Raw genomic sequence first — 26,418 nt, 5'->3', positions numbered from 1 at the left:
TAATGCTGTTGCTTCTGGTCAAATCAAAGGCAATGGTTCTAAAACAACAGAGGCACTACAATGAGAAATATCTACCCAAGAAAGTGCTAGAACATAAGCTATAAAATAAGATCAAGTCAGTGCTCTCTGAGATACTCTGCTTTAACCCTGGCTAGCTGGAGAACCTCCAACAAAATGAGTTTTAATCACATTTCTTTAAATGCAGATACGGACAGACAGATAACAGATTATTATATAGCAACTAAGATTTACCTATACCAAAAAGGAGGCTAGAAGTTTGTTGGGAGCTGAAAGCCTGAGGGTCGTGACCAACTCAGCATTCCACTGGAGGCTATATGATCAAACAGCAAACTGTTTATCATGAATGCAGGATGTGGGCAAACTCACATCTGCACCTGCCACCAGAAGGTATGCTGAGGGCAGTCACTTCCTGGTGCCATGCTCCTTGAGGTTATCTACTGGAACATCTGGGGAAAGCAGTCATGCAGGCCTGCACTAAATCAAGCAGCTGACTGACAACCACCCCTTCTCCCTATTTCTTTTACCCAATAAATACGAAGGGCTCTAGAAGCTCAGGGCCCTTGTTCACCAGAAGCAAGGAGCTCCCGACCCCTTCTTCCAAACATACTCTTTTGTCTTTGTCTTTATTCCCGCATTTGTCCTCCTTTGTTCAGTCCACCAGGGTCCGTGGCAGAAGTTCATTAACTTTTGGCCATCTTAATAGAATTCATAGTTTCCGTCAATACTACATATGGAGCTATATTAAACATTTTTGGAATAAAAAGAATGCAATGCCTCACAAAGTTCTATTTAATATGACTATATGTAGGAAGGGAATACTTAAGATTTCTTTGCCAACGTTTTACAGAGACAACATCTGACTTAAATAAGGCTGTTTGGAGACAATTCATATACGGTTTTAGACAAATTGGTCCTGCCAAGTGTGTGATGATGGAAAAAAAGAGAAGCAAAACCACATGCCATTGTAGCAATGTAACATGAAAAAACATTAATACCATCAGTTGAAGTCCAGTAACTACAGCACAAGAAGGATTAAACCGTGGATAGGCCCAGGGAGGGAGGTGAGAGTTAACTCTACCTTTGTGAAGATGGGAAATAACAGGAAAAGGAATCCATAAAACAATTTGCGGCCTATTATCCAGCTAAGAAAGAAATGGAGAATGGGGAAAAAATCCACACAAGCCTTGAGAGTGTTCTGTGGACATGAAACCACAATAAAAATTCAAGAGAATATTATTGTCTTCACTAATTATGGGCTACAGATAGACACTGGGATATCTAAACCTACAGTGCAGTATAAACTCTCAAAGTAATCTATGAAATCACATGATTATTGCAGTCAATCCAATGTTAGATAAAAGATAAAATGGTTTTAATCTCAAGATTTGCATTTAAAATAAGTTTGGGATGAGAGCCTATAAATGATAATCAGATTGCATTCTCTCACATATGCTTGAGAAAAGGAGGTAATGAGAAAGAGGGCTCACTTTCTTATCATCCCTGCTTGTATCAGCAAGCAGGAATAGATGGTTAACAGAAAAGCAAAAAAAAGCAGAAACTTTTTTGGAGGGGGTGATATAGACTACCATTAGCTCCTTAATATAGGGGTCCTAACTCTAGCACCAGGACTGTGATTTCTCCAAAGGAGTGGCAAAGGGAACCCCATGTGGTCACATTCCTGTTTATACCCAGGATCCAGAAGTCTTTATCCCGAATACAGGGCCTCCTTCACTATTTAACAAAATGAGAAAAAAAAAGGAGAAAAGGCAGACATATAGGTGGGGTGTTAGGCAGGGGGAGAAGTTCTGTTTTAGACAGTTTACTTTAAGGTAGGCAGTCATGTATATGCCTCTGGATCTTCAGGGAAAAATTTTGACTGGGTACAGATGTGAGAATTTTCAGTGTGAAGAATGAGGTGGAAGTTGTGGGAATTAATGGCATTATCCAGGGAAGAGGCAAAAGTCAAGGAAGAAGTTTTGGGGGGTGAATGAGTGAAAGGTCAAGTAAGATGAAACAAGTAAGTGACAGCCTTCTTTTGGAAGCAGAATTCATTATATGATACCAAGTACACTTTCAGGCATCCAAAGGAAAAAACATCCATTTAAACTGATCTTTTCCTTTACTAGACAACTGGATCAATGGCTCAGCTACTTAAATTCATAGTCATCTCTTTTAATGGAAAGATACAGTGGATAATATCATTAATTCAACAATACTTGAGTAGGTGATCTCATCAATTCAACAAATATTTTTTAGCACCAACCATATGCCTGCCACTGTGTTAAGCACAGGGAGATTACCCTTTCTAACAAATTTAGAGTCTCCTCTCATTCCTTTAGTTAATATTCATTAAGCACTAATCCATGTTAGATCACAATGCTAGATGCATGAAATGCATGCATAGTAAATCCTCAATATATATTTTATCTTCGTAAACACAAAGTCTTACTGTGTGAAACTGAGAATGAGAAGAGACAGTCCAAAACTATGCTTCATGCAACAGGTCTCCTAAAAAAAAAGCTCCATGCTGTAATGTCAGAGAAACCTGATTTGATATTTCAGTTCTACTGTATACCTCCAAAGTGAGCTTGGGCACTTAAACTCTTTGAACTGCAATGTACTTACAGAAAATGGAGATAAAAGCCATGTATCTTACAGGGTAATAAAAATGATAAAAATAAAATATCTGGTGCAACATAGAATGGTTATTATTATTGTTGTCATTCGTATTACTAAGGAAGATAATCCATATGGCCAGGAATTGCTCAACAGATGAGAGGAAAAAATAATTTGGGCAATCTTCTGAATAATGAACAATCACTATACTCTCATGTGAAGAACAGAACTGTCAAGAGTGGGTTTGGGTCCCAGAGGAAAAAACAAAATCCCATTTTAACACAGGATTTGCTCCAGGCCCCCTCCCAGTCTGCTGAGGACTCTGACACCTTTTTCCTCTTGACAGCCCCAGTTGAAGTAGACTAGAGTCCACCCACTCCAACGGTAAGGATTCTAGGGATATTCAGCATCCTGATTCCTGGTAGTGGGAACCAACAAGAAACCAAGTAGACAAAGACAGTATGATGGTCTGACCCCTGGTTAAATGGGGCTGAGATTCTGGCAGAAAACTAGCCTCAGTTAAAAGGTGAAGAACTAAAATGCAAATGAGGAATGCAAACAGAAAAAATAGAAGAAAGGTTAGGCACAAACAACCTTTGAAAGTGAACAGTTTGATCTGTAGGGCTAGATGTGGCTTTCTAGGAGTAATGTGAAGGGTAGTTCCTGAAGGTTGGAAGCTTTCAATATCTGTGGATGGGCAGACTTGGGTTAAGGACAGGCCAGAAATGACTGGGGAGAAAAGTTAAAAAAAAAATGACTACCATATTAGGAAGGAAATAATGCTAGAACAACAGCAGTAGGAGTGGACTGTTCAAAACTTTGCAAAGGTCAAGTATATAAACCGTGTTAACATTCATAGTTTAGAGAATGAAATATATAAAAAAGTACATATTAATATCTACTATTTGCATAAGTTAAAGGAAGTTTAAAATTCAAAGAGCACATGTATTTATTTTATACTATAGTTCATATTTAATGCAACAAAAATATTTGTATTTTTAGACTGTTTATAAACCTAAATAACTAAATTTCTTTTTTTACTTCTATAATTTTTTTGAGAAATCAAAGGAAAAATGACTAAGATACTGAAGCAGGATAAAATTACATAGGAAATTAAATATATCCTTGCCAAAATAATTATTCTTGTCCCATAGGTAATACTAATACAGAAAAAGAAACTTGGAATATATTCTATTCACTTTTTTGCAGCGACAGCAAATTTTAAACCTAGGCTTACGTTTCTGACTTTTCCTGCTTTTTCCCTGAAGCAAACATGTCAGAGAGGATTACTGTGGGAAGTTACTCATATAGATTTTTTTACAAAATTGGAATGCATAATATTAGAAACCAAACCACAAAGAACAAGCACACTGGAGACAGATTGGAGGAGATTCACAGAACATAAAGTGCTTTCAGTAACAAGGCTTTGTCACTGAAAAAGGAGGTGTTTGGTTAACTAGGACTCCAGAAAACAACACACATCTCAGACACAGTTTTGAAAGAAGGGAAGAAATAGACCACAGACAACTTACTCCAACTCAAAGATTAAAATATAACACGTTCTCCCAAAGAAATAATAGGTTACGAATTCTGAGGCACTGAAAAAATGTACCTAAAAGTTCAAATTGTGAAACTGTTATTTTAATTCTAGTGCATTTAATTTTCAAGCCTTTCAAGAAGATAACAAGTGCTATCAAAAACTCATCATCGGTATTTGAATGAGGTTGAAAATAACTATACCAATTATTACCACACAATAATGGAGAAAGAATAGCAATTATTCAGCTTTTTTTTTTTTTTTGACTGAGTCTCGCTCTGTCGCCCAGGCTGGAGTGCAGTGGCACCATCTCGGCTCACTGCAAGCTCTGCCTCCCGGGTTCACGTCATTCTCCTGCCTCAGCCTCCTGAGTAGCTGGGACTACAGGCTACCACCACCATGCCCGGCTAATTTTCTGCATTTTTAGTAGAGACGCAGTTTCACCATGTTAGCCAGGATGGTCTTGATCTCCTGACCTCGTGATCTGCCGGCCTTGGCCTCCCAAAGTGCTGGGATTACAGGCGTGAGCCACCGCACCCGGCCTTGAGCATTTTTAAGAGCTGTGATTACCCCAGCCCTGTGGCACTTTGATTCTCATTTCATTATGCCCAATGACATCTTGAGAAGTAATTATGTCACTAATTTACAAAAGGTAAAGCTAGCACACACACCCCTTACATATCAAAGGTGTTCAGTAAATGCTGAACTAAGGTTTGACATATAGTTATTTCCTTAGGAGATTCAAAAAGCAACTTGCAATGGCAACATTATTTCTATGGTCCCTCAGGTTTTCAGGATAACCAAATCACTTTGCCATTGTAGGAAAGGTGTTGCAATACAAAGAGGTTGTACCCATGAAGGGGTATAGTGTTATTTGAAGACAATCAGTAAGGAAATGGCTGAACTCAACAGCTTTGATAGTACCATCAATTAACTGGGTATTACTGACATATATAAACTACTTCATCCAACAACAGAAAATTACACATTTTTCTCAAGCTCACGTGGAATATTCACCAAGACAGATCACATTCTGGGACATAAAACATATCTTAACAAATGTAAAAGAATAGAAATTATGCAATGTCAGCTCTCAGACTACAGTGGAATTAAACTAGAAAACAATTACAGAAGGATAGCTGGAATTCCCTCATATATGTAGAGATTAAACTACATGAGAGAGGAGGAGCCAAGATGGCCGAATAGGAACAGCTCCGGTCTACAGCTCCCAGCGTGAGCGACGCAGAAGACAGGTGATTTCTGCATTTCCATCTGAGGTACCGGGTTCATCTCACTAGGGAGTGTCAGACAGTGGGCGCAGGCCAGTGGGTGCGCGCACCGTGCGCGAGGCGAAGCAGGGCGAGGCATTGCCTCACCTGGGAAGCGCAAGGGGTCAGGGAGTTCCCTTTCCGAGTCAAAGAAAGGGGTGACGGACGCACCTGGAAAATCGGGTCACTCCCACCCGAATATTGCGCTTTTCAGACCGGCTTAAAAAAACGGCGCACCACGAGACTATATCCCACACCTGGCTCGGAGGGTCCTACGCCCACGGAATCTCGCTGATTGCTAGCGCGGCAGTCTGAGATCAAACTGCAAGGCGGCAGCGAGGCTGGGGGAGGGGCGCCCGCCATTGCCCAGGCTTGCTTAGGTAAACAAAGCAGCCGGGAAGCTCCAACTGGGTGGAGCCCACCACAGCTCAAGGAGGCTTGCCTGCCTCTGTAGGCTCCACCTCTGGGGGCAGGGCACAGACAAACAAAAAGACAGCAGTAACCACTGCAGACTTAAATGTCCCTGTCTGACAGCTTTGAAGAGAGCAGTGGTTCTCCCAGCACGCAGCTGGAGATCTGAGAACGGGCAGACTGCCTCCTCGAGTGGGTCCCTGACCCCTGACCCCCGAGCAGCCTAACTGGGAGGCACCCCCCAGCAGGGGCACACTGACACCTCACACGGCAGGGTATTCCAACAGACCTGCAGCTGAGGGTCCTGTCTGTTAGAAGGAAAACTAACAAACAGAAAGGACATCCACACCGAAAACCCATCTGTACATCACCATCATCAAAGACCAAAAGTAGATAAAACCACAAAGATGGGGAAAAAACAGAAAAGAAAAACTGGAAACTCTAAAACGCAGAGCACCTCTCCTCCTCCAAAGGACCGCAGTTCCTCACCAGCAACGGAACAAAGCTGGATGGAGAATGATTTTGACGAGCTGAGAGAAGGCTTCAGACGATCAAATTACTCTGAGCTACGGGAGGACATTCAAACCAAAGGCAAAGAAGTTGAAAACTTTGAAAAAAATTTAGAAGAATGTATAACTGGAATAACCAATACAGAGAAGTGCTTAAAGGAGCTGATGGAGCTGAAAACCAAGGCTCGAGAACTACGTGAAGAATGCAGAAGCCTCAGGAGCCGATTAGATCAACTGGAAGAAAGGGTATCAGCAATGGAAGATGAAATGAATGAAATGAAGCGAGAAGGGAAGTCTAGAGAAAAAAGAATAAAAAGAAATGAGCAAAGCCTCCAAGAAATATGGGACTATGTGAAAAGACCAAATCTACGTCTGATTGGTGTACCTGAAAGTGATGCGGAGAATGGAACCAAGTTGGAAAACACTCTGCAGGATATTGTCCAGGAGAACTTCCCCAATCTAGCAAGGCAGGCCAACATTCAGATTCAGGAAATACAGAGAACGCCACAAAGATACTCCTCGAGAAGAGCAACTCCAAGACACATAATTGTCAGATTCACCAAAGTTGAAATGAAGGAAAAAATGTTAAGGGCAGCCAGAGAGAAAGGTCGGGTTACCCTCAAAGGGAAGCCCATCAGACTAACAGCGGATTTCTCGGCAGAAACCCTACAAGCCAGAAGAGAGTGGGGGCCAATATTCAACATTCTTAAAGAAAAGAATTTTCAACCCAGAATTTCATATCCAGCCAAACTAAGCTTCATAAGTGAAGGAGGAATAAAATACTTTACAGACAAGCAAATGCTGAGAGATTTTGTCACCACCAGGCCTGCCTTACAAGAACTCCTGAAGGAAGCGCTAAACATGGAAAGGAACAACCGGTACCAGCCGCTGCAAAATCATGCCAAAATGTAAAGACCATCGAGACTAGGAAGAAACTGCATCAACTAATGAGCAAAATCACCAGCTAACATCATAATGACAGGATCAAATTCACACATAACAATATTAACTTTAAATGTAAATGGACTAAATTCTCCAATTAAAAGACACAGACTGGCAAGTTGGATAAAGAGTCAAGACCCATCAGTGTGCTGTATTCAGGAAACCCATCTCACGTGCAGAGACACACATAGGCTCAAAATAAAAGGATGGAGGAAGATCTACCAAGCAAATGGAAAACAAAAAAAGGCAGGGGTTGCAATCCTAGTCTCTGATAAAACAGACTTTAAACCAACAAAGATCAAAAGAGACAAAGAAGGCCATTACATAATGGTAAAGGGATCAATTCAACAAGAGGAGCTAACTATCCTAAATATATATGCACCCAATACAGGAGCACCAAGATTCATAAAGCAAGTCCTGAGTGACCTACAAAGAGACTTAGACTCCCACACATTAATAATGGGAGACTTTAACACCCCACTGTCAACATTAGACAGATCAACGAGACAGAAAGTCAACAAGGATACCCAGGAATTGAACTCAGCTCTGCACCAAGCGGACCTAATAGACATCTACAGAACTCTCCACCCCAAATCAACAGAATATACATTTTTTTCAGCACCACACCACACCTATTCCAAAATTGACCACATAGTTGGAAGTAAAGCTCTCCTCAGCAAATGTAAAAGAACAGATATTATAACAAACTATCTCTCAGACCACAGTGCAATCAAACTAGAACTCAGGATTAAAAATCTCACTCAAAACCGCTCAACTACATGGAAACTGAACAACCTGCTCCTGAATGACTACTGGGTACATAACGAAATGAAGGCAGAAATAAAGATGTTCTTTGAAACCAACGAGAACAAAGACACAACATACCAGAATCTCTGGGATGCATTCAAAGCAGTGTGTAGAGGGAAATTTATAGCACTAAATGCCCACAAGAGAAAGCAGGAAAGATCCAAAATTGACACCCTAACATCACAATTAAAAGAACTAGAAAAGCAAGAGCAAACACATTCAAAAGCTAGCAGAAGGCAAGAAATAACTAAAATCAGAGCAGAACTGAAGGAAATAGAGACACAAAAAACCCTTCAAAAAATCAATGAATCCAGGAGCTGGTTTTTTGAAAGGATCAACAAAATTGATAGACCGCTAGCAAGACTAATAAAGAAAAAAAGAGAGAAGAATCAAATAGACACAATAAAAAATGATAAAGGGGATATCACCACCGATCCCACAGAAATACAAACTACCATCAGAGAATACTACAAACACCTCTACGCAAATAAACTAGAAAATCTAGAAGAAATGGATACATTCCTCGACACATACACTCTCCCAAGACTAAACCAGGAAGAAGTTGAATCTCTGAATAGACCAATAACAGGAGCTGAAATTGTGGCAATAATCAATAGTTTACCAACCAAAAAGAGTCCAGGACCAGATGGATTCACAGCCGAATTCTACCAGAGGTACAAGGAGGAACTGGTACCATTCCTTCTGAAACTATTCCAATCAATAGAAAAAGAGGGAATCCTCCCTAACTCATTTTATGAGGCCAGCATCATTCTGATACCAAAGCCAGGCAGAGACACAACCAAAAAAGAGAATTTTAGACCAATATCCTTGATGAACATTGATGCAAAAATCCTCAATAAAATACTGGCAAACCGAATCCAGCAGCACATCAAAAAGCTTATCCACCATGATCAAGTGGGTTTCATCCCTGGGATGCAAGGCTGGTTCAATATACGCAAATCAATAAATGTAATCCAGCATATAAACAGAGCCAAAGACAAAAACCACATGATTATCTCAATAGATGCAGAAAAAGCCTTTGACAAAATTCAACAACCCTTCATGCTAAAAACTCTCAATAAATTAGGTATTGATGGGACGTATTTCAAAATAATAAGAGCTATCTATGACAAACCCACAGCCAATATCATACTGAATGGGCAAAAACTGGAAGCATTCCCTTTGAAAACTGGCACAAGACAGGGATGCCCTCTCTCACCGCTCCTATTCAACATAGTGTTGGAAGTTCTGGCCAGGGCAATCAGGCAGGAGAAGGAAATAAAGGGTATTCAATTAGGAAAAGAGGAAGTCAAATTGTCCCTGTTTGCAGACGACATGATTGTATATCTAGAAAACCCCATTGTCTCAGCCCAAAATCTCCTTAAGCTGATAAGCAACTTCAGCAAAGTCTCAGGATACAAAATCAATGTACAGAAATCACAAGCATTCTTATACACCAACAACAGACAAACAGAGAGCCAAATCATGAGCGAACTCCCATTCACAATTGCTTCAAAGAGAATAAAATACCTAGGAATCCAACTTACAAGGGATGTGAAGGACCTCTTCAAGGAGAACTACAAACCACTGCTCAAGGAAATAAAAGAGGATACAAACAAATGGAAGAACATTCCATGCTCATGGGTAGGAAGAATCAATATCGTGAAAATGGCCATACTGCCCAAGGTCATTTACAGATTCAATGCCATCCCCATCAAGCTACCAATGACTTTCTTCACAGAATTGGAAAAAACTACTTTAAAGTTCATATGGAACCAAAAAAGAGCCCGCATCGCCAAGTCAATCCTAAGCCAAAAGAACAAAGCTGGAGGCATCACACTACCTGACTTCAAACTATACTACAAGGCTACAGTAACCAAAACAGCATGGTACTGGTACCAAAACAGAGATATAGATCAATGGAACAGAACAGAGCCCTCAGAAATAACGCCGCATACCTACAACTATCTGATCTTTGACAAACCTGAGAAAAACAAGCAATGGGGAAAGGATTCCCTATTTAATAAATGGTGCTGGGAAAACTGGCTAGTCATATGTAGAAAGCTGAAACTGGATCCCTTCCTTACACCTTATACAAAAATCAATTCAAGATGGATTAAAGATTTAAACGTTAGACCTAAAACCATAAAAACCCTAGAAGAAAACCTAGGCATTACCATTCAGGACATAGGCATGGGCAAGGACTTCATGTCCAAAACACCAAAAGCAATGGCAACAAAAGACAAAATTGACAAATGGGATCTAATTAAACTAAAGAGCTTCTGCACAGCAAAAGAAACTACCATCAGAGTGAACAGGCAACCTACAACATGGGAGAAAATTTTCGCAACCTACTCATCTGACAAAGGGCTAATATCCAGAATCTACAATGAACTCAAACAAATTTACAAGAAAAAAACAAACAACCCCATCAAAAAGTGGGCGAAGGACATGAACAGACACTTCTCAAAAGAAGACATTTATGCAGCCAAAAAACACATGAAAAAATGCTCATCATCACTGGCCATCAGAGAAATGCAAATCAAAACCACTATGAGATATCATCTCACACCAGTTAGAATGGCAATCATTAAAAAGTCAGGAAACAACAGGTGCTGGAGAGGATGTGGAGAAATAGGAACACTTTTACACTGTTGGTGGGACTGTAAACTAGTTCAACCATTGTGGAAGTCAGTGTGGCGATTCCTCAGGGATCTAGAACTAGAAATACCATTTGACCCAGCCATCCCATTACTGGGTATATACCCAAAGGACTATAAATCATGCTGCTATAAAGACACATGCACACGTATGTTTATTGCGGCATTATTCACAATAGCAAAGACTTGGAACCAACCCAAATGTCCAACAATAATAGACTGGATTAAGAAAATGTGGCACATATACACCATGGAATACTATGCAGCCATAAAAAATGATGAGTTCATGTCCTTTGTAGGGACATGGATGAAATTGGAAACCATCATTCTCAGTAAACTATCGCAAGAACAAAAAACCAAACACTGCATATTCTCACTCATAGGTGGGAATTGAACAATGAGATCACATGGACACAGGAAGGGGAATATCACACTCTGGGGAATGTTGTGGGGTTGGGGGAGGGGGGAGGGATAGCATTGGGAGATATACCTAATGCTAGATGACGAGTTAGTGGGTGCAGTGCACCAGAATGGCACATGTATACATATGTAACTAACCTGCACAATGTGCACATGTACCCTAAAACTTAAAGTATAATAAAAAAAAAAAAATGTAAAAAAAAAAAAAACTGCAGAAAGATAAAAAAAAAAAAAAAAAAAAACTACATACCTTTAAATAACACATGGATTATTGAAGAAAAAATCCCAAGAGAAATTAAAAACATATTTTGAACTAAGTGAAAATTAAAATACAACTTGTCACAATTTGTGGGATGCAGCAAAAGTAGTGCTTAGAGGGAAATTTATAGCTTGAATGCATACATTAGAAAAAAAGAAAGATCTGAAATCAATCATCTAAGTTTCCATCCTAGGAAATTAGAAAAAGAAGAGCAAATTAAACCTGAAGTAAATAGGAGAAAAGAAATAATACAATTGAAGCAGAAATCAGTGAAACTGAAAACAGAAAATCAACAGGGAAAAATAAATGAAACCAAAGGCTGGTTTTTTGAAAAGATCAATGAATTCAATAAACTTCTTGCCAGGGTAATTAAGAAGAGAGGGGACACAAATTATTACCAGAAATGAAAGAAAGGACATCACTACAGATCCCATGGACATTAAAAGGATAATAAAGGAATATTATGAACAATTTTATCCCCACAAATTTGATAAGCTAGATGAAATGGACCAATTCCTTGAAATGGACCAATTCCTTGAAAGATACAATCTGCCAAAACTCACACAAGAAATAGACAATGTGAATAGGACTATACTAAAGAAATTGAAACAATAATAACCTGCAAAACAGAAAGCACCACACCCAGATGGGTTTACCGCTGAATTCTACCAAACACTTAAGGAATAAACTATACCAGTTCTCTACAATCTCTCCTGAAGTCAGAAGCCAAGGCAATACTATGAGGTCAGAATTACCCTAAAACCAAAACCAGACAAAGACATTACTAGAAAAGAAAACTACAGACCAATATCTACCATAAACACAGATTGAAAAATCCTCAACAAAATATTATCAATTGTATCCACCAACCATATATAAAAAAATTATATGCTATGATCAAGTGAGATGTATGACAAGTATGCAAGGCTGGTTCAATATTTGAAAACCAATTAATGTACTCCAGAACATCAACAGGCCAAAAGGGAAAATTTACACAATGATATCCATATATTCAGAAAAAGCACTTAACAAAATCCAACACTGATTCATGATTTAAAAAAAAAAAACTCTCAGCAAACTAGGAATAGATGGGAACTCACTCAAATGGAAAAAGGCATCTATAAAAACACTACAGTTGACATCATACTTAATGGTGCAAGACTTGAAGCACTCCCTCTAAGCTCAGAAAAAAGGCAAGGAAGTCCCCTCTCACCACTCCTTTTCAAAATCATACTGGAAATCCCATCTAATGTGATAAGACAAGGAAAGGAAACAAAACGTATACCGATTGGGAAGGAAGAAATAAAACTGTTTTTGTTCACACATGACATGATTGTCTACGTAGAAAAATTCCAAAGAATTGATTGTTTTAAATAAAATCTCCTGGAACTAATAAGTGATAATAGTAAGGTTACAGGATACAAGGTTAATAAATAAAAGTCAATTCTTTTCCTATATATCAGCGATGAGCAAGATCTCCATTGGGAAAACCACAAAACTCTGGTGAAAAAAATCAAGACTAAATAAATGGAAAGATATCCCATGTTCACGAATAGGAAGACTCAATAGTCTCAAGATATCAGTTCTTTCCAACTTGATCTACGAATTCAGTGCAACCCCAATCAAAATCCCAGCAAGTGATTTTGTGAATTTAAAAAAAAAAAATGGTTCTAAAGTTTATATGGAGAGGCAGCAGATACAGAACAGCCAAGACAATATTGTAGAACACCAAAGTTGGTGGACTGACACTACCTAATTTCAAGAATTAGTAATAAAGACAGTAATAAAGACAGTGGCAAAAGAATGGACAAACAGGTAAATGTAACAGAATAGAGAGATATATCCATATCGTCAACTGATCTTTGACAAAGGAGCAAAGGCAAAACAATGAAGATAGACTTTTCAACAAATGATGCTGGAACAACTGGACATCCACATGAAAAAAAATGAATCTAGATATGGCCTTACATCCTTCATAAAAATCTCAAAATGGATCATATACCTAAATGTAAAATACAAAACTATAAAACTCCTAGAACATAGGAAAAAATCTACATGACCTCTAATATGGTAATGAGTTTTTAGTTATAACACCAAAGGTATGATTCATGAAAGGATTGATAAGCTGGATTTAATATTATAAACTCCTACTCAGCAAAATACACTGTCAAGAATACGAGAAGTCAAGCCACAGACTGTGAGAAAATATTTGCAGAAGACATAACATATAAAGTACTATTATCCAAAATATACAAACAACTCTTAAAACTCAGCAATGAGAAAAAAAAAAAAACCTGATTTGAAAATGGACTAAAAATGTGGACACCTCACCAAAGAAGATATACAGATGGATACAGATGACAAACATATGGAAAGCCCAACATCATATGTCATTAGGGAATTGCAAGTTAAAACAACAGTGAGCTGGCACTACACATCTATTAAAATGGCCAGAATACAGAACACTGACAACACCAAATGCTGACAAGGATGTGGAGCAACAGAAACTCATCCACTGCTGATGGGAATAAAAGTGGTAAGTTACTTTGGAAGACACTTTGTCAATTTCTTGCAAAACTAAACATAAAGTAGTCCTCCTTGATCCATGGAGAATACATTCCAAGACCCCAAAGGGTGCCTGAAATCTTGGATAGTACCAACTCCTATACATGCTATGTTTTTTTGATCTGACAACCTAAATGGCTACTAAGTGACTAATGGGCGAAAGGCATATACAGCATGGATACTCTGGACAAAGGGATGATTCATGTCTTGGGCAGAATGTGGTAGGATGGTGCGAGATTTCATCATGTCAAAATGGCACAAAATTTAAAACTTATGACATTTATTTCTGGAATTTTCCATTTAATATTTTCAGACCATAGTTGACCTTGGGTAACTGGAAATGTGGAAAGTGAAACCATGGATGGGGAGGGGGACTACTATATTCTCATCCAGCAATTGAGCTCCTTTGTATTCAAATGAATTGAAAATCTATGTCCACATAAAATACTGCACACAGATATTTATAATAGCTTTATTTATAATTACTACAACTTGGAAGCAACCAAGATATTTTTTAGTAGGTGAATGAATAAACTGTGGTATATCCAATGGAGTATTAAGCACTAAAAAGAAATAAGCTATTAAACCATGAAAAAACATGGAGGAAGCTTACATGAACGTTACTAGGTGAAAGAAACCAATATGAAAAAGCTACATACTTCATAATTCCAACTATATGACATTTTGAAAAAGGAAAAACTATGGAGACAGTAGAAGGATCAGTGGCTTCCAGGGGCTGGAAGGAAGGGCAGTTGAAAAGGCAGAACACAGAGAATTTTTGGGGTAGTGAAACTATATCATATCATAATATTAATACAATAGTGGATATGTTATTATACATTCATCCAAATCCATAAGATGTACAATACCAAGAGTGAGCCCTAATATAAACAATTAGCTTTAGGTGATAATGATATGTCAATGGAGGTTCATGAACTGCAACAAATGTACCACTGTGGTACAGGATGTCCTGATAGTGCAGGAGGTTGTGTATGTGAAGAGGGGGTATATGAGAACTCTCTGTACTTTCCTTGTAATTTTTCCATGAACCTAACACTGCTCTAAAAAACTAAAGTTTTTAAATTTAAAAACAAAGCAAAACAATGACCCCTTCTCTGCCCTTATAATGTCGTGATCCATTCCTAGAGTTTCCTGTTTACCCATACCTATCCCATGAATTCTACCTGGAGTATCAAATAATCATCTCAAACTCAACATGGCCAGTATGTAGTTCTTGATCTTCCCACTCAGAAATTCCTCCTCTTGCAATCTTCCCACCACTCCCACAATCCTTCTTGCTTATCTGACTCTATGCCTTATTATTCACCACTTCTCATTCATGCTACTCCAGCCGCAAAAACCATTTTGCTATTTTTAGCTAAAAGGTCTCAAAAAGAACCCACCTCAAGACTTTTACAATTGCTGTTCCCTGTGCTTAGGAAGCTCTTCCTCCAAATAAATGGTTTTCTTATCTTCTACAAGTCTTTGCTGACAGTGAAGTCTTCCCTGATTACCTCCCTCCAACATGCTCTATTCACCTATAGATGAATACCTATAGGTTCCCCCATTCACCTTCCCTGCTTTGTATTTCTCCAAAGAATGCAGCACCATGTCACTTAACATATATGTATATTTATGTGTATATGTATAGAAAATTATATATATATATTTCTTATATTTTACTCATTTACTTTATTATCTGCCTCCCTCAAATACGATGCAAGCGCCTCAAAGGCGGAAATTTCTAATAAAATATAACTGTTTTATATACTGTTGTATCCTCAGTGTTTAGAAGGATGCCTGGCCATTGACAGTCATACAAACATTTGTTGAATAACTGAGTGAAAATCATATGAAACTTATGATATAGCAGTCTTACGGCAAGGGCTAGGGCAATAACATTACAACACAGCATGTCTAGACTTAATTTCAAAAAATAATTATTCGAACTAAGTTGAAGAAAAATACACTTGTAGCCATTAGTGGTAGCTGGAATCGCTGAAATTATTGATTTATTTGCTAGCATTATTAAACTTGAAAAAATCCATTCCACTTAAGAGTTCAAGACTACTTAAGTTCCACTGAAGAACAGTAGTGTGCAAACAAACCTCCCTTAAAGAGAGTTCTTTCAGCTTCTCCCACTTCCATCTTTAAACTTACTTTTTTCACTCTTTTCTCCTCTCTTTTTATGGTACCTACTAATTCCATTCTCTCCCGCTCTCCTGCTCCAGTACTGTATTCCACCAATTATATGTTCATAACATTACACATTCAATCGCTCCTTGACTCCAGCAGGCTTTTCACCTTTACATATTCCCATTTTCTTGAACTCCAAAAATCTTCAAACTCCAGTCTTTTTCTTCTATTCTCCTTTCACCAGCAATTTACCAATAAAACTATTTTCAGTTCTTCCATATTCTGCCCAACATTGCTGAAGAGATGGCTCTTAACCAGGGAATTTTTTCATGCCTAGATCCCACACCCTGAAATCCAGATTTTATGAGTCAATATTGTGGGAAGGGGCACTAAACTTAAGTGTATTGTTTGAAACAGCTCCCTATGACAGTCTGATGCACACACCAGATTAAGAACCATTACCTCTATGTCTGAGCATGGTGGCTCACGTCTGTAATCTCACCACTTTGGGAGGCTGAGGTGGTAGGATCACTTCAGCCCAGGAGTTTCAGACCAGCCTGGGCAATATAGTGAGACCTCATCTCAAAAAAAATTTTTTAATTTAAAAATTAGCTGGGCATAGTGGCACATACTTGTGGTCCCAGCTACTCAGGAAGCTGAGGTGGGAGGATTGCTTGAGCCCAGGAGGTTGAGGCTTCAGTGAGCCGTGTTTGCGCCACTACACTCTAGTCTGGGCATCAGAAAGGCCCTGTCTCAAAAAACAAACAAACAAACAAACAAACAAAAAAGCCATTACCTCAAATACCTGTGATATGTTCTCCTGGTCATAATAATGATAATATAATACCAACTGAGAAGTATAATTAAACCAACAATCTGCACCTAAACACACCAAAAATAAACAAAAGAAAACCTTGTGGTCATCAAATCCAAGCATCTTCTGTCAGTCCTATCCTCTCTACATTTTAGAGGACACTCTAACCAGTCTTAAAAGCACTACCGGCAGGACGTGGTGGCTCACACCTGTAATCCCAGCACTTTGGGAGGCCGAGGCAGGCGGATCACGAGGTCAGGAGATCGAGACCATCCTGGCTAACACGGTGAAAACCCGTCTCTACTAAAAATACAAAAAAATTAGCCGGGCGTGGTGGTGGTCGCCTGTAGTCCCAGCTACTTGGGAGGCTGAGGCAGGAGAATGGCATGAACCCGGGAGGCAGAGCTTGCAGTGAGCCGAGATCATGCCACTGCACTCCAGCCTGGGCGACAGAGCAAGACTCTGTCTCAATAAAAAAAAAAATAAAAAAATAAAAATAAAAATAAAAAAAGCACTACCAGCTTAAAGTGCACTCTGTTCTTAATTTTTATAAATTTTTGGTCTTTTGTTCTCCTCTCCCTTCCTCTCCACCAACCTGTCTGAATGCCATACAGATAAATGCCACTCAATGTTTTCCCAGGGACAGCAGAATCACCATCATTTATGAACTTATTAGAAATGGAAATTCTTAGACTCTATCCTAGACATCACAAACTTTGGGTATGGGGTCCAGAAATCTATGCATCTTGTGATTATTGTACATGCTGAAGTTAGAGAACCACTGTGCTAAGCAACCTGTTGGAAATACATGGGAGTTATCTACAAATACAGAACTGGAGCTCAAACAGGGTGGGAAATATCAATACATCCACATTCTGAAGTTAATTGCTACTGAAATAATGGGAGCTCACAAGAAACAGCAGACATAAATAACAACGGCTAACATTTTAAAAGCACTACTATGTGCTAGACATTATAAGCTGTTAACAGTCATGCATCACTTAACAACTGGGATATGGTCTGAAAAATGCCTTTAGGCGATTTCGTTGTTGTGTCAACATCATAGAATGTACTTACACATACCTGGATGGTATAGCTTACTACACACCTAAGCAATATGGCATACCCTATTATTCCTAGGCTACAATCCTGTACAGCATGTTACTGTACTGAATAGGCAATTGTAATACAATGATGTCTGTGTATCTAAACACAGAAAATGTACAGTAAAAATAGGTATAAAAGGTAAAAAACGGTACATCTGTATAGGGCACTTACCATGAATAGAGCCTGCAGGACTGAAAGCTGCTCTGGGTAAGTCAGTGAGTGAGTGGTAAGTGGATATGAAGGCCTAGGACATTTACTGTACACTACTGTAGTCTTTATAAACACTCTCCACTTAGGCTACACCAAATATATAAAAAATGTAATTCTTTCTTCAATAATAAATTAACCTTAGCTTACTATAACTTCTTTACTACATAAACTTTTTAATATTTTCAACTTTTTGACTCTTTTGTAATAATACTGAGCTTAAAACATACACTGGACAGTTGTACAAAAACATTTTCTTTCTTTATATCCTTATTCCATAAGTTTTTATCTATTTAATTTGTTTAACTTTTTAAATATTTTTATTAAAAACTAAGACACAAACATACACAGTAGCCTAGACCTACACAGGGTCAGGATCATCAATATCACTCTTCCACTTTCACATCTTGTTCCACTGGAAGGTTTTCAGGGGCAATAACATGGGTGGAGATATCATTCCCTATGATAACAATGCCTTCTTCTTGCCTTCCTGAAGGACCTGTCTGAGGCTGTTTTACAGTTAATTTTAAAAAATATATAAGTAGAAGTATACTCTAAAATAATAATTAAAAAGTATAGTATAGTAAATAAACCATTAGCATAGTTATTTATTATCAAGTGTTATATACTGTGATGCATTGCACTGTGACATTACAAAGGCTACAAAGTCACCAGGTTTTTCAGCTCCATTATAATCTTATGGCAACCACCATCACGCATGTTGTCCATAGTTGACCAAAATGTCATTATGCATCACATCACTATATACCTGATCTTAATTATCAGGTAAGTATTATAATTATCATTTTTACAAGTGAGGAAACTAATGCTCAGAAAGAAAAGTTTAACTTCTTGTCTTGCCTCCAATTTTCGATTTCTCCAGTTTCCATGCCCTTGACTCTTGTGCATACAGTGAGAAAAAGAGTTTTGAACAGAACCCTGAGAAGACTGTGGAGGTGACTGAGGTTAACTGGTCAAAGAATTAGAGAAAAAAAATCAGAAATACGAGAAGGAAGTCTAAGAGGAAAGTTTTAAGAAGGAAGGTATAATCACAATGGTTGGTTTGGAGTATTTTTTCAGTCAGTAGGTCCACAGATGATGTAGAACTTTAAAAAAGTTTTATGGATGCTACTACTCTTCCTCCCTGAGTTTTGAGTTTTAGTCAAAAAAACAGAGACTAACTTGAAGTGTTTTGGGAACAATGACTAATGCTATTTTTAAAAGTGAAATAAAAAAAAGTGCTTTTGCATTTAGATGAATAAGGGAGAAATGAAGAAAAATAAGGGTTACTAATGCTCATAGTTCTCTGTCTCCTTTGCAGGCACAGAAGGCTAGACTAAGCAGGTAGCCAATCCTGACTTATTTTTAAACTAAAGAACCAATTCCATTCTTTTATAAAGTAAGTGATCATTTGTTCATGGTATTTTCTCAAATACATAAATCCATTCAGGAGAAGAAGGCTGGAGGTGAGGAACAGGGGGAAGATAATTCCTGTTAGGAGCCAGAGGTAACTGGAAGGCCAGTGATCCTGGTGGAGTTAAGAGAGATGTCAAAGACAGTTTGGCAGAAATGGTTAGACCAAGCCTATCAGGGAACTGTAACATGAAGAGACCCATTAGCCAAAGGCTGAACATACTTTAAGATGTAAAAGAAGTATAATACAACTGGTGAGATTACAGCTTTCTTTAGTTACATCACCCTTCAGAGAATACCATCTGGCAAGCTGATTCATTTGTAGTACTTCCTAAATTCCAGCAGCAACCTATTTGTGTCTTTCTACAAATAGTTAATTTCACTAGTTTCAGTATCAGAAACTGGCCTTTTTAAAAACTTCACCTTTTCCTGATCCCTATTTTCCCTTTATCTGTAGAGTTTTTGCACCTCTTTTTAGAAGGATAAACTATGACTAATACATGAGAACATATTTCCACACAGTACTTATCCATATTCCAAATAATGCTGCTCAAATATTAAATACAATTTCAGAATTCTGAATTTCTTGTATTATCCCATGAACTTTATGCAATATGAATTACTATCTTTTTTTTCTTTTTTTTTTTTTTTGAGACGGAGTCTCGCTCTGTAGCCCAGGCTGGAGTGCAGTGGCGCGATCTCAGCTCACGGCAAGCTCCGCCTCCCGGGTTCACACCATTCTCCTGCCTCCGTCTCCCGAGTAGCTGGGACTACAGGCACCCACCACCACGCCCCGCTAATTTTTTGTATTTTTAGTAGAGACGGGGTTTCACCATGTTAGCCAGGATGGTCTGGATCTCCTGGCCTTGTGATCCACCTGCCTCAGCCTCCCAAAGTGCTGGGATTACAGGAGTAAGCCACTGCACCCGGCCTATGAATTACCATCTTTCTAACAGCATTTATTAATATATATCTGTAAGTTAGTTTATTAGGTGCTTATCACATGCCAGGCAGCTCTAGGTACAAGGGTAACACAAAAGACTGAGGTTCTAGTAGTAATGGAGAAATAAGGCAAGTGATATAAATTTAACAGAAAAGGGTGTGATTAATTCACTCTGGAGGAGATGGCAAAATTTTTCAAGAAGTGAATCAGGCTAAGTCTAGAAAGATGAATAGGAATTCATCAGGCACTAGAAAAGAGAAAAGGGATCCCTAACACTCCCCGCCCTCCACCTGCCCCAAATTTGGGAAAATAGAAAAAGAAAGAATAACATAACAATAAAACCAGAAGAAATCCTGTTCACCTCATGCCTGAGGTTGGTGCAGGGGTGGGGGTTGGGCGGGGTAATTGTGTTTTTAAGTATACTTCAGATCAGAAAGTAAACGTTTATAAAACGGGATTTACAATCGAGGGAAAGGGGTGGAGGAGGAAGAAGTTCAGTTTATTTTGTTGTATTAACTTAAAACAAATGAGTAAAAATATCAACATCTATGCTTGGGAACACATATACTATCTTTAATAAAAGTCCCTAAGTTTGAAAATGAAAGCATATGGAGCTTTATCAATTATTACAATATTTGCCCTAATGTTTTGTATCCTTAATATTATTTTCAAAGGTTCTAAAGTGAGTCGGCCCAAGATCTTGACAGCACATCCACACACATGCCCAATAATCCACTCTTGATTGAAACAATCAACAGTAGCCTAACCAACTTTTCACTTACTCTGGCTTGAACACCTTCGCATCCTTCAAAGTCTGGCTTTATAGTATGACCATCAACAGACAAATAATTAAGCTCTAAGTTTTGTCACTCAACCTCTTCATCCTTTCATTCAATTATTTCCTTTCAAATCCCATTAGTTTCGCTTTTCTCCTAAAGGGACTCGTAGAAAATACTTGCACAGCACAATCACAAAAACCAGTGGCTGGAGCCAGAGTCCAAACGCGCACACACTACTTTCCAGTCATATCCCTCTTGGGGCTGTTCCTACCAGTGATCAAATTCAGCGGACCAGGAAGAAGGAAAAACCTGAAGCAGGAAGACTGTTTCTCTTCCTTCCACTTCCCCCCACGCCGCCTCCCCCTCCCCCCGCTCTCCCATCCCCCAGGGCCGCACCGCGACCGACCTCGCACGCACCCCCTCCCACTGTCACCCGCCACTGCCTACAAAACAGTCATAGCCTTTGTTAAAATGTCCACGGGCACAATGGATCAGAAGACGGACACATTCCCGGGGGTGGGTAAAGGAAAGTCACACGAACGCCACGCCCTCCTTGGGACTAGCCCGGGCCGACAGCCCACCGCCTCCAAATCCTTTCCCCTCCGACGGGGAATGTTTCTAGCAACTCTGCACTTCTCTAAGCAGCGCTGGAGGAAGGGATGAGCTTGGGACGTCCCTCATGGGCACCAAGCAGGGGACTGAACTTGAAGCTGGGACACCCTCCAGCACCGTTGGCAAGCCTCGCGGTCCTGCCCAGTCTGTGTGCGGACTTCCAGCCTGTGAACCCCATTCCTTCAATTTTTTTTCTCGTCATACCCACCCTCACCCACTCCCGCTACCACGCACTCCGCTCCCCACGCGGCCCTGGCCGGACACCCACAGGCTGCGTCGCTACCAAAGCTACCGCATATCTGACGGGTTTTTCCTCGCAGAACCGAAGTCACCCCCACACACCCCAATCCTTCCTGGGGCGCTTCGTCCGGATCACGTTTCCCCAGCTAGGAACCCAGCGCGGCCGCCACACTCACAGCGGGTCCCGCTCCGCTACTCGGCGTTCTGCGAGCCGCACGTCGCGCCTGCGCGCTCCTATTTCTGCCGAGCCTAGCTGGAGCCAGGAACCGGGAGCGGACTGGAAGGGAGGTGGAAAGAGGCGGGGGCTGGGCTGGGGCGGGGTTAGGAGAGAAGGGGCGGGAACAGGGTGGGGCGCGGGGGTGGGAAACGAGGGGCGGATCCTCCACCGCTTCTGCTGGGAAGACCCAGCGCTCAGGGCATCCTGCTGGAGCTTTCCATTCTTGGGGTTTATTTATAACACATACAGAAAAGCCGTCGAGGCCCCTCTGTGCACTCCCACACGCACCGTGGAGAAAGCCTGGCTCGGCGCGGGCCCAAGTAGTCAGCCGTTGGGCCGCCACGTCTCTCCTTCTAGCCACCGCGGGTCCCCGCCAGCCTTTTTCTCTGTCGCATACGTACCTCACCACACATTATTCCTTTTCCTAGTCATTTCTCCTCATCGCGTACTCTTCAGCCCTGGTGAAGTGAGGGGCATAGGGATTTCTCATCCACAGACCGCCTGTGTAGGGCATCCTAGTTAATATACCTCTTTGCTATGTGTGAGCCCAGATCGTGGTTGGTGACTATTCGACCATTGTCCACTGTTACAGCTCAGAGAATTGCCCTTTCCTTGAGGAATAATTCCCTTGCCACTGTTTCCGGACAACTCTTGGTGACAACTATCTGCTTTTTCTAAAAAAAAAAAGAAACCGCCTTGTACAAACTTACCCAAATATCTTGAGAAGAAAACCCATCTTTGACCTCGCTTTTTAGGTAGAGCTATCTTAGAACTTGAACCTTAAACTTCTACAAGCCCCTCTAAGAAACAGAATAAAAGTCTTTTGCTATTGTGTAAACTTTGACCTAATGCTTGGAGGTTTTCTGGCATTTTGCATCATAAGGAGCCTAGCTTGATTATTATTCCATGCTGCATGCGTGCTTGGTTTTAACTTGTATGCTTTTCTGTTTACAGTCTGGTCAGCTGTGGCATCTCACATGCCTTCAGATCAGCTATTAAAATAAACACACGCCTGAGTGAATCCAAAGTGAATTGGGCTGTGGACCTGAAGTGATTTATTCCAAACTAACTTCCCCTTCTTTTTACTTTAATTGTGATGGAATTAAGAAACATTTGGCTTATTAAGAATAAAAGAATTGCCACAGGACCACACCAATAGTCTTTCCTAGCAAGCATTTTAACTGTGATGGGAGCATTTTATGGGAGAGTTTGGTGATTACCCTTAAAGATCTGAATATCCCGAAATTCTTCCATTTAACCTTTCTTGTCTTCCATTCATATATTTTACAAATCAGATTTTCTAGAACTCATTTCTATCTTGCACTTGTCAAATAAGCCTAGGGAGGATGTAGAGAGATATATTGCCAAAAGGTATATTGGTAATGTAGACACAAATTTTGCAGGATTAGTAAGTCTGTAAGTGCCTGGAAGCAGGACTTTGTCCTATTCATTTCACTAGTAAAATATTTCACATACAGGTTCTTAAAAAAAATGCTAGGCTAATAAAAGTAAGATTTGCATCCTTAATAAATGTGCATATGTGTTTTTTTAAAACTTTTCACTTGATTATTATTTTTTCTTTTTTGTCTAAATTTTTCAGGATATTTTGGTTGAAATGACAAAAACTAGATTGAAGTAGATCAGGCAAAAACAGGAAGTTATTGTGTAACCCAAGTTGTGAAAGGGTAGGTCTATGATTGGCCATAGGATTAAATGGAACCAGCAACAGGAATGCTTCGAATTCCAGCTCAGGCTCTCAATCCAGACAGGGTCATTCTAACAGAACATCTCAAAGTCATGTTCTGCTGGTTTGGCACCGTAGCCTGTTACAAGTTGCTCACACCTACCAAGTTCCTACCAGAGAGAAAGTATCTCTCTTCTCTCACTTCCAGTTTTTAAAGCAACAGTTAAAACATCTGATTGGGTAGAATGAGTACCGTAACCACTCCTGAAGAGAAAATGCATATGTGACATAAGAATGGGACCCACTTACAACCACATGGTTAAAGAAAAAAAAAATAAAGAGAAAAATTTCTAAATGAAAACAAACAGTAAGGGGGAGATGCCGTTTTCAGAAGAGACAGGCGTTGGACAGACAAAAAAAAAGATGTCCACCATCGAAACTGTATTTAGGGAATACAGCCTTGGAATTACCTTTGACCCCTCTTTCTCTCCCTCTCCCTGCCTCCCCAAATATTCAAGTATTAACAAAGCTGGTTAACAGTGTCTATGTATTAGTTTTCTGTGGCTGCTGTACAAAAATTACCACAAACTTCATGGTTTAAAACAACACAAATTTATCTTATGGTCCTGGAGGAAGTCTGACAAGAGTCACACTGGACTAAAATCAAGGTGTCAGCAGAGTTGAGTTCCTTTATGGAAACTTTTTGGGAGAATCTTTTTTCTTGCCTTTTCCACATTCTAGAGACCTCCCACATTCCTTCATTCATGGCTGTATTCCATTTTCAAAGCCAACAATAATATTACTCTGACACACTGACACTTCTGCCTACCTCTTCCACATGTAAGGACCTTTCTGATTATATTGGGCACATTAAGATAATCCAAAACAGTCTCCCTATCTGAAGGTCAAATGATTAGCAGCCTTAATTATATCTGTAACTTTAATTCCCTTTTGCCATGTAACATATTTTCACAGGTTTTGTGTACTGGCACGTGGATATCTTTTGGGGGGCATTAATATCCCTACTACAGTCTTTCTTTACATAAAAGTAACAAAGCCTAAGCCACTGCTTTTCAAACTGAAACACTTGTAAAAAAAAAATACTGATATCTGGATCCCATCCCCAGATATTATTATTTAATTGACCTGGAGTCCCTTGGCCCCTCTAAACACACACAGAATTAACTGGATCAGGATGGAGCATCTCACCCATGCTGGGCCACAGAACTTCCCTGGGGATTTAGAATAGTAGCAGGGAATTGGTAACACTGGGTGTCTGAAGCTATAATGTGTCAATTTAGGAACTATAACATAAGGAGAATCTTAGGAAAACAAATCTGGAGTGGATGGAAGAGGGGAGAAACAGAAAGAGGTAGACACAGTGCAGCTGAGCCTGGATCCTCAATGGTTGTCTGCCTCATAGTTACAATGGCATTCTTATCATTGGCTTCTATGAGGAACCACTGAATCCTCATAAGAAGGTATCTCATTTTGCTGAAGCTAGCTCAAGTTAATTTCTCTTGCATAAACCATAAAATATTCTAATTAATATAGGATCAGAGCTTAACTTTCCTCCAATTACTTTTTTTCTGATATGTTTTTTGTTAAATAAATAAGGCAGGCTTAAGAACCAGACTTTTAGAATTGGTATTCCAGATCTTCTGTCTACTTCACCAGCATCCATCTCCCAGTTACCCCATATTATTCCACTCCTCCTTTCACTTTATAGTTACTCAAAGGCCCAGAAAAGGCCTCATAAATTATCTCAGCCTAATCTTCATTCAATAGTCCAAGTCTCCCTTAGACATACCAGTTAGGTAGAAATCCAGTTCTCTTCTTGACTGATGTCAAGTCAATATTAATGACTTGCAAATCAAATCTCTCACACTAATCCCTCTCCTGATTTTCAGATCTCTAGTTACCTGGCTAATGGATTATTCCTCCTCAAGGTATAAGAAATGAAACTCAATTTCTCTTCCAAAATCTGCCTTCCTTCTTGCATTTGATTTTCTTCATAATGAAAATACTATGCACCCCATCAAACACATTAAAAGTGGTAAATCACTCATGACCACTTTTTCTCTGTCCTCAGTTTTCTATTCATTCTACCTCTTACATGTTTCACATATTAATTCATCTTTCCTGCCTCACTTCAGATGTATCACCAATCACCTGAGCTACCACATGGTCTCCCAGCTGGTTTCCCTGTCTTTAGTTTCTCCCGAATCCAATCCACCCTTCCCAGTTCTGC

At 39.6% G+C, this 26,418-nt stretch overlaps 1 protein-coding gene across 2 annotated transcripts in view; it reads right to left on the bottom strand.

Annotated features, from left to right (window-relative positions):
- PRRG1 (proline rich and Gla domain 1) overlaps positions 1-22,563 on the bottom strand; it is a 111,641-nt gene extending 89,078 nt beyond the window's left edge. Inside the window, exon 1 of one of the 2 annotated variants that reach the window (XM_004063984.4) lies at positions 22,443-22,563. The gene's annotated coding sequence lies outside the window, so the exon portion shown is untranslated. Of the gene's footprint in view, positions 1-22,368 lie in introns of both variants that reach the window. The other variant, XM_004063985.4, reaches the window with a different exon arrangement.
- Between the last annotated feature and the right edge of the window lie 3,855 nt (positions 22,564-26,418).

The sequence above is a fragment of the Gorilla gorilla genome, chromosome X (assembly GCF_029281585.2).
Source record: "Gorilla gorilla gorilla isolate KB3781 chromosome X, NHGRI_mGorGor1-v2.1_pri, whole genome shotgun sequence".
NCBI classification, from domain to species: domain Eukaryota; kingdom Metazoa; phylum Chordata; class Mammalia; order Primates; family Hominidae; genus Gorilla; species Gorilla gorilla.
Note: the sequence above shows the minus strand (reverse complement) of the source record. Positions and strands in the feature narration are given on the sequence as shown.